The sequence below is a fragment of the Pteropus medius genome, unplaced genomic scaffold (assembly GCF_902729225.1).
Source record: "Pteropus medius unplaced genomic scaffold, Ma_sr-lr_union100, whole genome shotgun sequence".
Taxonomy (NCBI): Eukaryota; Metazoa; Chordata; class Mammalia; order Chiroptera; family Pteropodidae; genus Pteropus; species Pteropus medius.
Genome location: NW_024340696.1, coordinates 29,152,965 through 29,168,111, shown reverse-complemented (window position 1 = coordinate 29,168,111; position 15,147 = coordinate 29,152,965). Strand labels below are relative to the sequence as shown.

At 43.3% G+C, this 15,147-nt stretch overlaps 1 pseudogene; it reads left to right on the top strand.

Annotated features, from left to right (window-relative positions):
* Positions 1-1,912: 1,912 nt before the first annotated feature.
* LOC120610621 (uncharacterized) lies at positions 1,913-2,029 on the top strand (annotated as a pseudogene).
* The last annotated feature ends 13,118 nt before the right edge of the window (positions 2,030-15,147 follow it).

The following is a 15,147-nucleotide window of genomic DNA, read 5'->3' as shown; positions in this document are numbered from 1 at the left end:
TGAAGAGATAGTGATGGAAGAAGGAGTTTTCTGTTCTGGTTCCCTGACACTTTCTTGGCAGACTCCTGGAACTTACCAGGCTCCTGTAGCACCGATGGCTTCTCCAGTGCCTGGCTCCTATAATGCATGGCGGCCACCAGCACCCAAAGGCCAGCAGCTTCCCTGACACTTCCCTCACCTCGGGGGTTGTTGTAGCAGAGTACCTCTGGTGAAATATCTCCCCAGGATCAGCTTTTCCTGATACCCTAGAAAGCAGATTTCCAGCATGTTCTACCAGTGCAGCATCCCAGAGTCTTCTCTGCCATCCTGTGAGCCACAGTCGCACCCTCTTCAACAAGGTCTGAATCTCACCCTGGAAGGGCTCTTCCTTAGGCACTCTATTGCAGCCCTAAAGGTACCTGTTTTTCTTTATCTGCCTTTCTCATCTTCTTTAGAGTTCTCTTTAGTTCTTTCTAACTCTCTGTTATTTAATCTTCTGTTATGGTTAACCATTTTTTGTATTATACTTTCCTTGTCCAAATTACTACGTAGATTCTCTCTCTTGATTACAACCAGAGTGATATGGAATACAAATGTCCTTGAGATAGAATTCACAAGAAGTCAATGACACTTTAGTATAAAATACTCGTCTTGTTTTCCTGGCACCTAGAGAGCAGTAGGTGCCCTGTTGCTAAGAAAGGGGACAGTAAGAAAGACCCAGCAAGGATGATGGGAAAATCCTAATGACAATTTTTGCCTATTTCACAACAGGCTGACTCTAGGTGTTAAGTGTTAATCTTTATTTCAATGCAACACATCTTTGGTTCCACGAGGTCAACCTAACAGCACCAGAAACAAAATGAAAGCACTAGTTTTTCTGGTAAAGCAGTAACTCTCATATTTTGATAAGTTCAGTACATTCTTCCCTTTGTTGTTTTGTTTCTTAATCACACATAAAAGTGTGCTGGAATATAAAACATAAAGAGGACAGTTCTAGACATTTTATTTCTTTGAACAGAGCCGGGCTACTCCCTGGGTGTATATCAGCTCCTTCGGGCAGGACATTATCACCTTAAGACTTCAAGGAAAACATGAATCAAAACCAAGAGGACTGTCAGACAATGAAATGGCTCAGTGAAGGAGAGGCTAGTGTTGCCTTTCTCTGAGTTGTTAAAAATAGGATGGTGGGTCATGTTTTAAGGATGGTGTTAGTGTGGTCTTGATTAAACTGGAGTAGGCGGAACAAGACAACAAAAGTCCCTTCCAATTAAAAAAATCTTTTTTATCAGAGTAATATATCTACACAATTTTTAAAAAATGACACAGAGGGATTTATTGAGAAAATCAACTCTCCTCTCTCTCTCTTACCTTCCCTCTCCCACATCCACTGATTCCTGCTGCTCAGCTCTCTTCCTGTTGTGGAGTTATACCTCTTATATTCCTTATCATTTTAATGGTTCCCTGGGAGGGAGTAGATAGAAACCATATGCTCAGATCACCATCTTGAAAAATAAGCCTTCCTCTCAACATTGACTCATTTTTTACCTAGGCAAAAACAAAAGAAACAGAATCCAGTGTTCTGAAAATTCTCTGCTTACTAAGTCAAAATGCACATATACGTGTGTCATTTAAGCCTGTTAGGGAAACGTACTTCTTCCATCTAGTCTAGTCCTTTTGACCTAGGTATTTCTCCATCCTGCTGGCCACTTGGGTTTAGAACCCAGGCTTTTTGCCTTAATCCATCTGGTGCTCCCTGGACAAACATTACCTTAAACATCTACAGTTTAATTAAAATTTTGATCTAGGAAAATTGTTACAGTAGCAAATTATATTATTATCAAACTAAAAACAGCAATATTGCAAATAGTATATTGACTACAACCCAAAGTGCTATGCCATGTGAAAGGAGACAAAGCAGCAAAAGAGCTAGAAGCAAAGTGGCTATAGTCCTGAATGCACCCAATTTTGTCTGATCTTGGAAGCTAAGCAGGTTTGGGCCTGGTTAGTACTTGGATGGGAGACCACCTAGGAATACCAGGTGCTGTAGGCATTTTTTGTTTGTTTGTTTGTTTGTTTGTTTGTTTGTTTGTTTTAAGTGGCTATAGTGTGGGTGGTCACACCATGTCCTGCCACGCTCCCCAGGGCGGCTATCCCATCTCACAATCTCTCACTCCACGGCTGGGCCTCCTGCTGTGTACTCACCACCTTCGCTTTTTCTGACAGCAGAATGGAGGGCTGGGCAGTGTTAAACAGAGAAATTAAGCTAAATTGATCTTTATTTAACCCACTGCTAGTTAACCCATCTATACTTCACTTCATTCCAATTTCACTTCTCTCCACCTGCAGTAAGCTGATGCCATGTTTTAATTAGTCAGCAGCACCACACTTAAGATCCTACAATCTCATAGCCATCAGTGTATCATCTTTGTTTACTAACAATTGTTTTAAAGGCAGCTAAGTAAACAACACTCATCGAATGCACCTTTATCTGGGTTGGTGTTAGTGACAGGGAAAGAGCTAGGACATCTACTTTGCGAAAAAAAATGCCATCAAAACTCCTTAGTATACAATACATTTTAGCAATCAGAGCCAGAATCCAAAAGCACAATAAAGAGAGGCAATGCTTATAATCGTCGTATTTGAAATGTCTTATTTCCTGTCAATCTTACATCCTTTTCCAGAGAAGCGAAAGTTGCCCACTCTGCCAGCGCCTTTGTCAGCTGCCAGCTGTTACTTCCTTGGAAAAAGGGTCAGAAGGCTGCTGGTAGCTAATAGCCAGCCAGAAGCTGCGAGTAAGAACTGTCCCTCGTGAGTTTTAGCTGCTGGCTGATTGTCAGCCGAGAGCTACAAGTCCTGGTTTGATAAAAGCGAGCTATAGATTTCAAACCATCTTTTTTTTTCTTTTTCCATTTGTGCTCTGAAATTGTCATGCACTCGAAATGGAACTCCGTGAGCATGAGGGCCTTTGTTCTGCCTTGTTAGACACCAGCAGTTAGAGTCCTCTCTAGACAGTCACTTTGCAGGGAGGGCCAGTAGGGTGAGATGAAGTGAGGTGGGGTGGGAAGAGAGAGATTGGAGGCTGGATGAGCTACACAGTGCCTGATGGCACACGTGCAGCCCTGAGTGAGGGTGGACCCAGCAGAAAGGGTTTCATGCTCAGTCTGAGAGACAGACTCAGACTGTGGTTGTTTCTGTGATGGCTGGGGGTGGGGTAGGATGTGTGCTTGTATGTTAGAGTCAGAATTTATTGACTGCAGCCCCCTGAAATGAAATGAGTTACCAGCTTGATGCACCAGGCATGAAATCCAAATCTTAAACTGCCTTAAAGCTCCCAACAGTTCCCATAGGCCAGCAATCAAGAATTACTTTCTCTAAGCGTGGTGTGGAGCTCAGCTCTGTAGATTTCAGGGGGTCAGATGAGAAGAAGGGGGGCAGCAGGAATTCTGTACAATGGTGGGCTTTAAATTCAAATGCTTAGGGGCTGTCATGTGCAATGCATCAACAGTGAAAAATAAACACCCAGCAGAAGCCGGCTGTGAGTTAAGGCGAGTGCACAATAAATTTCAACTGGTTAAATTAATCGCTCGCTGCTTGTTGTGAATATTAATCCCAGGGAGGAAGCTGGCTTCAACCCAATCAAAAGACAGGTGAAAACTGAAAACAGCAAAACATTTGGGATCTTTAGAGGCAAGGCTTACCTGGGAGCCAAGCGTTGATGCGAGTCCCAAAGAGAAGCAGAATCTGAAAAAGCCCCTCCTGTTTTACAGGCACAGCTGTGCTGTGATAACCAGACTCTGTCTTCAGCCCTCACCTGTCCCCTCTAGGACTCTCGGGGACTTGTACAAAGAAAGTTCTTGCCTGAGGGCCTTGGAATGTGAATTTGCTCAGACAGAAACACCCCTCATTGCGACAGGATATTGTAAAGTGCTGTTGACCTTGTAAGGCCACTGAGGGTATCAGAACCTTGATTCTGATTGTCAGGTAGTGTCTAGAAATCCATCTATAGAAACACAGGGGAGGTTTCTTTAGTCAAGACTTGAAGTAACAAGATTTGTTGATAGTGATTGAACCTACACTCCATAGCAAGAATCAGATGTAGTTTTAATGCTCTGTAGTGACAGTTTTATACAACAAACTATGAAAGATTCAGTAGCATTAGTACTGAGACAAGTCCTGTGTTTCTCTTCACAAGGAGTCTGGGATAACAGCCTGCATGATTATGGATTAACCTTGGTCTGGCCCCTCTTCTGCACATACTGTCTACTTCTCATCCTGCGTCTACGCTCTGTGCAAGTCTTTCACACCTGCGCCAGGGCCCTTATCACTAAGTCTTAGTCTTTACCAATATAACAGGAAAGGAAAACAATTAATACAAAAACGAAATCACTGTAGTTGTGCATCTGGATTCTAGAGATGTAGGATGAGGGAGCCGGGGGAAGCAGTAGGAAAATGGCTCGATTGTTTAAGAAAATACCTGTTTAGTTACAAAAGGTGAGCCCCCCAGCATAGTCTGAAAAGAGAAATTGAAATGATCTGCATGACGTGATAGCAAGAATTTAGGGATTTTCCCCAGGCACCAGGGTAGATTGGTGTCCCAAAGCCAGAATAGCACAAAAAGGATCAGAATAAGTTCCAAAAATAGCAAGATCAGGGTATCAGAAGAAAGGTAACTCCAGTGAAAAATGCTTCATGACAGGCACAGCTGAAAGTCCTCAGAATAGTAGTGCCACCCTGGGGCCCTGTGCTTTAGACTCCTGCTACTCAAATTGTAGTCCACGGAATAGTAGCATTGGTAGCACCTGAGAGCTTGTTAAAATGCAGAATCTCAGGCTTCAGACTCTGTCATTTAAAAGATCCCCAGGCAATTTTCCTGTACAAAGTTTTTGTTTCATTTTGTTTTATTAAAATATATCTAACATACAATATTAATTTCGGGTGTACACCACAGTTATTCAATGTTTATATACCTAAAAAAAGTGATCACCGTGGTAAGCCTAACAACCATCTGATGCTGTACAACACCATCACAATATTGACTATATTCTCTATGCTGTATATCTCCATGATTTATTTGTTTTATTTATATCTGGGAAATTGAACCTCTTATTTCCCTCACCATCCTCCTATCTTTTATAAAATTTTCAATTACTGTTGACATGCAATATTATCTTTATTAGTTTCAGGTGTACAACATAGTGATTAGACATTTATATAATTTACAAAGTGATCCCCCTGAATAGTCTAGTACCCACCTGGCACTATACATTGTTATTACTATACTATTGACTATATTCCCTATGCTTTACATCGCCATGACTATTTTTTAACTGCCAATTTGTACTTCTTAATCCTTTCACCTTTTCCACCCCATCCCCCATCCATCTGGCAACCATTCGCTTGTTCCGTGCATCAATGAGTCTGTTTCTATTTTGTTTGTTTATTTACTTTATCCTTTGGATTTCACGTATAAGTGAGACTTATTTCACTTAATATAATATCTTTCGGGTCCACCCAGGTTGTCTCAAATGGTAAGATTTCTTTCTTTTTTATGGCTGAATAATATTTCATTTATGTACACTAAAGTTTGTTAAGAGATGTTTTAGAACAGAGGTCCCCAGCCCCCAGGCCACAGACCAGTACCAGGCCATGGCTTTTAGGAACGGAGCCACGCAGCAGGAGGTGAGTCATGGGAAAGCGAGTGAAGCTTCATCTGTATTTGCAGTCATTCCCCAATGCTAGCATCACCACCTCAGCTCCATCATCAGGCATTAGATTCTCATAGAAGCACAGGTCCCTGGTGCCGAAAGGTTGGGAACCGCTGTAGAGCATCAGTCTGCAACCTTGGTTGTACATTGGAACTACCTAAGAAATTTAAAAATACTGCTAGCTCACTGCCAGAGCTCTCAGGTGATTCTAATATGTAGCAAAACCTGAGACGCACTGCCTTCAAGGCCTCTGAGCTGGCTGTTTTCTGGCTGTGCCCCTGTGTATGGAGTAAGGTATGCATGGACCAGTGGTGTACTAATAAACTGGCTCTCTGGGGCGGGGGTGGGGGGGGTGGGGAATCTCATTTGTAGATTGAAATGTTTACTAGTTTCTACTGTGCAAATATTCCTACCACATCATAGCTGATTTCCAGGGTGATGCCACTGAAAGTGAAATCAAGAGCCGTACTAATCAGCACACCACTGTGTGGGCCCAGTGGGGCATGTGCACCCTGAGCCTCTCTACTCCTCAGGCCCATGGAATTCCTTGATCCAAGGCAGGCTTCTTCCCAAAGTGGGTGGTACAGAGCTTAAACATGGGCTGGATGTTCACACATGAAGGTCCTCATATGCAGCATAAACTGGTGTTAGGAAGAGCACGGGAGAGAGGGAGAGAGTCAGGGCCTCCATCTGTACTTTTGCCCCATCTCTGTAAGTGTAGGAGTGGGCCTGCAGAGTAGCCTTGCCCTATTTTGAATTTGCAGCACTTTGCTGAGTTCTGCTATGGTACGGTGACCATCTGTTACCACCAAACATCTTCAGTCCTTAAGAACAGGTTTAATCTGCTGGTTTGAGCTTAGGTATGCTTCAAGGAATGAGGGGGAGAGACAGTGCTCTTGCACTGGGTGACGGAAGGGGAGAGAGGACAGAAGATACTGGAGGCAAGAGGACTTGAAGAGATTAAGATTTTAAGTGGCAATGAGCAAAAGAATATAACTCAACTCCTACCACTCACCCAAGAATCCTTAGAAATGTTGGAGAGGCTGCTGGACTTCTCACAAGTTATAGGAGATAGACTGAAGCTATTTTGTTTGTAAAAGAAAAGATCATGGCTAAAGGCTGGTGGATCAAGGGCAAAGAACCCAGAGCCTGGAGTTGGACTGCAGGGGTTAAAATCTCAGCTCCACCACTTATAGCCTCATGGCTTAAGCTTCCATTTCCTACTCAGCATCTACATCACCAGACCCCGGAGAGTGTCAGAAGAGCCAGTGTGCACACAAAAGGCAGAGATTTGGCCACATCTGGGGCAAGAAAGAGTCAAGAAGGGCAAAGGACCTGGTGGCAATCACACCAAGAGGCTTGGAAGTGGGGGCCAGGGAGGAGGTGGGCCAGAATGGCAGCCTCCTCTGTGAGAGGAGTCTCAGGGGAAGAGGATACCCTGAGAAGGGCACCCAGAACCAATGATGGGAACTTTTAATGAAAAGGAGTTGAGGACAAACATCACCTCCTTCCAAGGGGTTGCTAGCACCAGCCTCTGCCTCTCACCCAAATGCCAGGCAATCCTTCTTTGAAAATGTTCAAAGTGTGTGGGCTCGAGCCCCACCAATTGCCAGAAATTAAGCTCTCTGGAAGAGTCTGAAAGCTCCCCAGAATGCTGACATTTCCACTGTGCAATGCAGTGTGTGTGTGTGTGTGTGTGTGTGTGAGGGAGAGAGAGAGAGAGAGATGACAGAGAGAGAGAGACAGGAGAGACAGAGAGACAGAGAGACAGAGAGACTGATAGAGAGAGAGAGAGAGAGATTGTTTTATGAGTTGTCTGGGTCTCATGGGTTCAGCTTCCTTGTTGGCCTTGGGTGCCCATCAGAGCAGGCTTCCTTTTGCTTGTCTGTTTCCAACATAGAACTAGACCATTTTCAGGGAGCCTCAGCCTGCAACTTCCTCCCTTAGATTAGCTTACCTCCCCCAAATGCCCTTCCAGGAGAGCCAAGGTGAGCATTTAGAAGAGAACTTTCTTGTCATGCATTGTCACTATCTTCAGATAAGTACAAGGTGCCTGGTGGGACAATGACTATTTCCACAGAGAACGGTAAAGCCCAGCATGGACCTGAGGCCTTGCCCTCATGAACATGAAGGTGGAAAGGCTTTCCTATACATCTAGGCCCTATCTTGAAGAGAACAGGAGAAATGCCAAAAGACTGAATAATTACCAAAGAGAGACTAAACTCAAAGAAACTAGATAAACTCTGACAGGTGGGCATAAGCTCTTTTCCTTACTCTATAGTGGAAGGAGAGCTTGTGAGGAAAGATTGAATAGTTATTTAAAAAATAAAAAGGTGTTGCAGACTTTTGGGGTTTTTTTTGGGAGGGACGTAACCTCGAAGTGGAATATCTGTCTCTCTTTGTCTCTGTCTCCCTCTCTCTGTCTCTCTCTCACACAGACATGCACACATGCACAATAAAATTTCCTGGCCTTATTGTTTTTAAAATGCAATTCCAAGAACATCTTTTTTATAGATAGCATCGCTATCCCTGTTTTCTCTTATTTCTATATGCATTCTGCCAACCAGGCAAAGCTGAAAGGGAAGATCTTTCAAATTAAAAGAATACACAACTTTTTCTTCTGCCAAAAAGATGTGAGCATCAAGGCAGCAAGCTTAAAGAGTGAAGAGGACTCTGCTTCTACTTGAGGTTTCATGTGGTCGGAGAGGCGAAGTGGTCAGTCTGTCCCCAGAATGGAGAGCAGAGCAGGGCAGGCAAAAGCCTTCGAGAGGTATATGGTTTGACATTTGGTTTTTCCTCAACTGGATTCTCACATGTGGTTGGATATTCTGATTAGCAATAAATTCTCTGACATAAAATAATCCTTATTTAATTGTTAGCATAAAAATACGCCTTATTACTACATATAAATATTTGTATCATCTACCATTTTGTTGAGTTTTTTTATCTTACAGTATTGACTGATAACTGATTCTTGGTCCACTAATAGAGTTATACATTAATTTAACATTTAACATTTATTATTATAATAGTATTATATTTATCGAGCACAGTGCCAGACACTGTACATAGGTCATCTAATCTAATCATCACAACAATCCCACAGGGCTGCAGTGTATAGTGTGTACTTTGTGCCTGGCTGTGGAGAAAAGTGGGCTGAAATCTATCCTACTCGCCAAGCTCTATGTTGTGGTCGAGGCTTCATTTCCTTCACACAAAGGCAGCATTTGGAGCCTGGACCACCCAAGAAAGAGATACCTTACTATTCTCATTACCCAGATTAAGAAACCAAGATACGAAGTACAAAAGTTAAGAAACTTGCTCAAGGTCATACAACTGGCAGGAGGTGAAGTTGAGACACCAAACAGAAGGCTGACTCAGAGCCCAGGGTTTTAACCTGGACACTGTTGGCATAATGTCTTTTCCACTCCCGGAATGCTCTGTCTCAGGTTGTGAGCACCCAGGAAACAGGCGCTCACGTCCCCATGATCTGCCTTAAGTTCCATACAACACACTACATCAGTGAATGCGTAGAGTGATTGCTTCGGAATGACTGATCGCTCAGATCCTTTGGACAGAGATCTCCAGCGATTGCACCCCACTGCTTCAGACTGGAATTTCACAATATGACAGGAAGAAAAGAGGCATTGAGAATTATCAGGAAAATGATACCCTGAGGAAATCAGCCTTCTAGATGCTCTTTTCTAGATGTGCACAGTTCTGATGACAAATAAGTCTTTGGAGCCTGGAAATCAGGCAGCCAAGTTTGCTCAAAGAGGGGGGTTCATGTGAACTGCCCACTTATCTCCCTTGCTTCCACACCTTACATCTTTGCGGAGCCTTGAAAAATCAGTCTATCCATAAAATATATCTCCCTTCTAATTTTGTGCCTAAAGTTTCCACCATTTAATGCATTTCTTTGAGTTATGCTTGCCCTACTTGCCACCACCACCCTCCAATTCTTCCCTGCTTGTTCCCTGGTGCCTGAAATTCCTTTAATATGGAACAAAGGCTTTCATTTCATAGAGGGTGATGAGGCTTAAAATGCGAGTACCCCTCAGAGAGGTAGCACATTGATTTAAATTCACACCATGTAACTTAGGTATAAATGAGTGATCAGGTTTTTTCCTGAGAGCACCTTTTGATGAAGGAAAGGCAGAGGAGAGAATAAGGACACAAGAAAAAGCAGTGGTGGAGGAAGGGCAGTCTGCAGAGGAAAAGGGGAACAGAAAGGAAATGAATCTCTGTGATTTCAGCATATGCCCACTGCCCTCCTTGCTACTCCCTCAAGTGGGTACCAGGCAGCATGGTACAGGGGACTGGTTGGCCTTCTTAGGGAGCAGACCTGGTTTGAAACCCACTGTGTACCCCTAGCAAACTACCAAACTTCTCTTCACCTTAATTTCCTCACCTGAAAAATGAGGTTAATAAAATCTATTGTGCAGGGCTGGTTTGGGAATTTTTATTTTATTTTAATTGTGGTGAAATACACGTAACAGAAATTTACCATTTTAACCATTTTTAAGTGTACAGTTCGGTGGCATTAAGTGTACAGTTCGGTGACATTAAGTACATTCGCATTCTGCGCAACCATTGCCACAATCCATCTCCAGAAAGCTTTTCATCTTGCAAAAATGAAACTCTATACCCATTAAACAGTAACTCCCCATTCCTCCCTCTCCCCAACCCCAGGCAAACAACATTCTAATTTTCATCTCTATAAATCTGACTACTCTAGGTAGCTCACATAAGGGAAATTATCCGGTATTTGTCCTTGTATGACTGGCTTGTTTCACTTACCATAATGTCCTCCAGGTACATCCATGTAGTAGCACATGTCAGAATTTCCTTCCTTTTCAAGGCTAAATAATATTCCATTGCGTGGGTACACTAGCTTTTGTTTATCCATTCATTCATCCAACACTTAGGTGCTTCCACCTTTTGCCTATTGTGAATAATGCTGCTATGAACATGGTGCAAAAATATCTCTTCCAGACTCTGCTTTCAATTTTCTTGGGTATATACCCAGAAGTGGAATTTCTGGATCTTAAGGTAGCTCTTTAGAAACCTTCATACTGTTTGCCGTAGAAGCTGTATCATTTTATATTCTTTAGAAACCTTCATACTGTTTGCCGTAGAAGCTGTATCATTTCATATTCCCACCAACAGTACGCAAGGGTTCCAATTTTTCCAGATCCTCGCCAACACTTATTTTCTATTTTTTTCTAGTAACCATTTTAATTTTTAAATGTAACCTAAATAAAGCTGCCCATGTACATGTCCGAATGTTAAACAATTGAGTACATCCAACTAGAGAAGACTTGGAGAATAGTTTAAGGTTATTTATAAAAGATTTTGTTAAAGGGGCACGGGGCCCCCTCCTGCTCTTTCGCGGCCACACGGCTCCACAAAGGACGAAGACCCTCGCTGCCACACTGCTGTCTTCTCCGTCTCCTCTGGTGGGCTCATGCTACTTTCTCCCTGTCCCTTTCCAAACATTCCTCTCTCATGTGACTTTCCCTTCCGGGTTTAGCCTCCATAGGAAGCAGAATCTGGTCTCTACCTGCTTTTCTCTCTTGGGAAGCAGCTGTTTGGAATTCTGCTGAATAAATTTCTCCACTTTATTATATTATAATGAAAATCACTTGGCACATAGTAGCTATTCAATAAATGGTAGCTAATCTTATAGTACATACCTCATAGAGGTATTGTGAACCTTAAATGAGTTTATACATGCAAAGGTCTTAGAACACTGCTGGCACTTAATTAGTGCTATCTGAAGGTTAGCTATTACTATTGTGGTCATAGTATTAAGGAGCCCAGTGTATTAAAACTTTATTATTTTTTAGCAAGAGAAGCTGTCAACAACTTGGTGTCCAGGGGACCATGAGTGGAGTCACCCTGGAGCAGATCATCTTTGGCTCTTCTCAGATCTTCAGAGCCTCCCCTTTCAGAATGCAAATGTAAGGTGGATAGATACCCAAGGCCCTAGAACAATGGCATGATGGAGCCTTTTGTAGTTTGACAACAGCTGCTGTTCCCCTTATCCCCTCAGTAGTGGAAGGAGCTGAATAAATCTGTACTAGGGTCAAGAAACTTCCTGAAAGGAAAAAGATTGAGACCTAACCCTTTCCATGTTATCAGGATTTCTTTGCTAGATTTGTTGGATCCTGACTGAACCTGCTTACAGAATAGGAAACAGTTCCAGAGAGGAGCTTGCCAAGGAAGTGGTGGTGGTGGTAGGGTCCAGGACCTGGGCAGGGATGGAGGAGGAGGGTGGTGATGGGTGTTGGCTTCTGCCTGGGTCTGGCAGGCCCTCTGGACAAGAAGCAGCACACCAAAGCAGTAGAGAAGAAGCTACCGGCGGACTCTCAATTTGTCTAATGGCTAGTTGTTTTGGAGCTGCCTGCATCTCCACAGTCTTTTGCTTCTAAAAGAGACACAAGAACAGGTTAAGAATCTTTTAGTTCACATGCCTAGCACCTAGTGAATGTCTGGAATAAGGCGAGCCCTCACTGAAGGTTGTGGGACTAACCAGAAAAGGCAGGACCAGACCTTTGGAATCAAGGCGTTTCTTCTCTCCCTGCCTCCGTCCCAGCAGTGACTCCACAATGAGGAGTCGTGGGGAGTTATCCAGTGGTGTTTAAGTACTGGGAACCCTTTGAATGAGAGCCATTCTCAGGGTAGTGCGTGACTGGGGTGATCTCTTCCTCGTGATGTGTCATAGTTTTGCTCTGTCATTTGAGCACTTGAAATCATAGCATTTAAAAATGGAAAATCAAGGCTTGTCCAAGGAATTAATCTTTTCCTTCCCCTCCCCCCGCCCCCCGCCTTTCTTTTCACAGATCGATGCTGTGGAATGGAGAGTTTCTGAGCACTAGGTCCAAATGGTTTGGTTTTGTTTATGGAAGGAGAAAAAGTTGACTTTTATCTAATCATGCTTTTTGCAAGAATACTGAATAAACTCTAGAATCTGGCAAACGCAAATCCTCCCCTCCTAGCCTTTTAGCTGGAAGAAGAAGGCTGACCCACATCTTGACTACTTTACCTAATATTTATATAGCAGCCATCACCATACAAATACAGCACCACGGTAACTGGCACAGTCTCAGCCCCACCCTTTTATTGCCTAACTCCTTTTTTTTCCCCCACTCGGTGTTTCACCCAAACATGTGGAAAGGACAGACTACAACAGGTCCACCTAGAAGTGAGACGGCTCTGGAATCCTTCTCCCCAGACTGGCTGTGTGACTTCGGAGAAGTTATTCAACGTCTCTGAGCCTGGGATTCCTCAAAGCTAAAGTGGGAATAACTGCAGATGCAGTTCACAGGACTATCTGGAGGATTAAGGTAGTTTATAGTAGGTCCTCAGTGGACAGGTCTTCTCCTGTGTGAGACTGCAAACAAGCTCCCAGTGGGAACTCCAGGGGGCCAGAAGTGTTCATTTTCCAGACTCCTTGACACTTCCTTTGTAATCATATTTCACTGTAACTGCCTCAGGCATGTTCCAACAGAAGCTTCTCATGTTCAGGACACCCTCTCTAAGTAGTTTACATCCTTAGGCTTTTTTTCAGTAGGGGCCTCAGTGAAGGGGAATCCTTAACTCACTCCCCCAGTGCCTGCCTTTCTGCTTAGGATAAACTGAGACAGGGGGGAGGCCCAGCTAATAGGAATTAAAAGCAACACCTCAGCACTTGGTGTTCTTCCTACAGGACCCTTAGGCCTCTTAGCCCTGGGGAACCCGTGGGAGAAACGGGGGCGGGGGGGGTGGAAATTCCCCTTGTTCTTCCTATTGTGTTTTATTCCAAAGGTCGTATTTGACAGAAGCTTTTTCCAGGCTTTCCCCGACCCGTTTAAGGCCATCTATTTTTCATCTCACCCTCTTCTTGGTCTCCCTTTTGTTTTCTTTCCTTACCATCCTTCTTCCCTTTTCTGTTCTCATCTCCTCACACTGACAGCTTTTTCAAAGCGTCCTGGTACCAACCGCTCCACAGAGAATGCTGTTTTACCCTACCCTGAAAAAGATTATTAGAATAAAAATAATTTCGAGGCAGAAAGTTCAAGGCCAAGGTAATTTTTTACTATTTTTAAAAAATATTTATTCTTTTTAATGAATAAAGTTCTATATGCTCATTGTGGGAAAGCGGGGACAAACGAATCGAACAGCCCATATGTGGGTGTAGTATGAAAGCGGTCTATTCTCATTCACTCCCCTCAATCTCATTCACTGGAGGTGACAAACACTTAACAGTATGACGTACATTCTTCCAGAAATTTCTGTCATTTTTGGTCATTTGACAAGATAGCAATTGCCTGCTGTGTTCTGGGCAGTGTGCTAGGTGCTGGCACCGATGGTGAACAGACATAAATCTATATATGTATGTATGTGTGTTTATCTGTCATAACATTGGCAAAAATTAGATCATGATTTTCAACATATAAAATCCACTTTTCCATATTAGTATGTAAAAATAAATATATCCATAAATAAATATTTATGCTTTTTAACAGCTGTGTAGTATTACATTGTAAGGATATACCAAAACATATATAACCTGTATATGCTGTTTTAAAAACAAGCCGTATTCCCCCTGCTTGTAGAGCAACGCAGTTCACATGGCCCACTTGAGGAGAACCTGGCAATCTGGCTGGGGATGCTCTGGGACCTGTCCCCTGCCCATGGATGGAGAGACAGCCTGCCAAGTGGGCTGACCCTTGGGCCTCTTCAACACGCAGGCAAGGGCAGCACCGAAGCACAGCGTGTGCCTGCCCAGGACCCAGATGTGGTGACCAGCTGGTCAATGGCAAAACTGAGCTTGCACCCAGGGCCCTCTGACTCCAGAGCTCCAGACCCCACAGCTCCCATTACCCTCCACCGCCCCAGTTATCCCGTCTCCAGCATCTCCTTCAGCAATAAATTCTGTAGGCTACTGATTAAACTAGGAGAAAGGAGGGGGAGAAAATAAACGAGATCTTGAAAAATTCAGAGGATGATGTATAAGCGTATATGTGTATATGTATACATGTATATGTGTGTATGTATGTGTATGTATATATATATGTGTATGTGTGTATGTGTGTATTATGCATATATATGTGTGTATGTACATGCATGTGTATATGTGTATGTGTGTAGGTGTGTGTATGTATATATGTATGTGTGTATGTGTAAGTGTGTATGTATGTGTATATGTGTATATGTGTGTGAGTGTGTGTATGTATGTGTGCACGCTCACAGGGGGATGGGTTAAGGGCAGCAAATGCTGATGTTTTAAGCAGTTAGAAATATTAAGAACCTATTATTTTCTACTCATCTCCACTATCTGTCCCCCATCTCCTTCTTTGGAGCTGCTAATGAATAACCAATCTTAACAGCCAAGTTCAATCCCCTCCCCAGGCGCCTCTCATGCTAGGGTACTGTGTTAATGCCAAGGTCCTGGGCAGAAGGGACATTCCTCGGCACT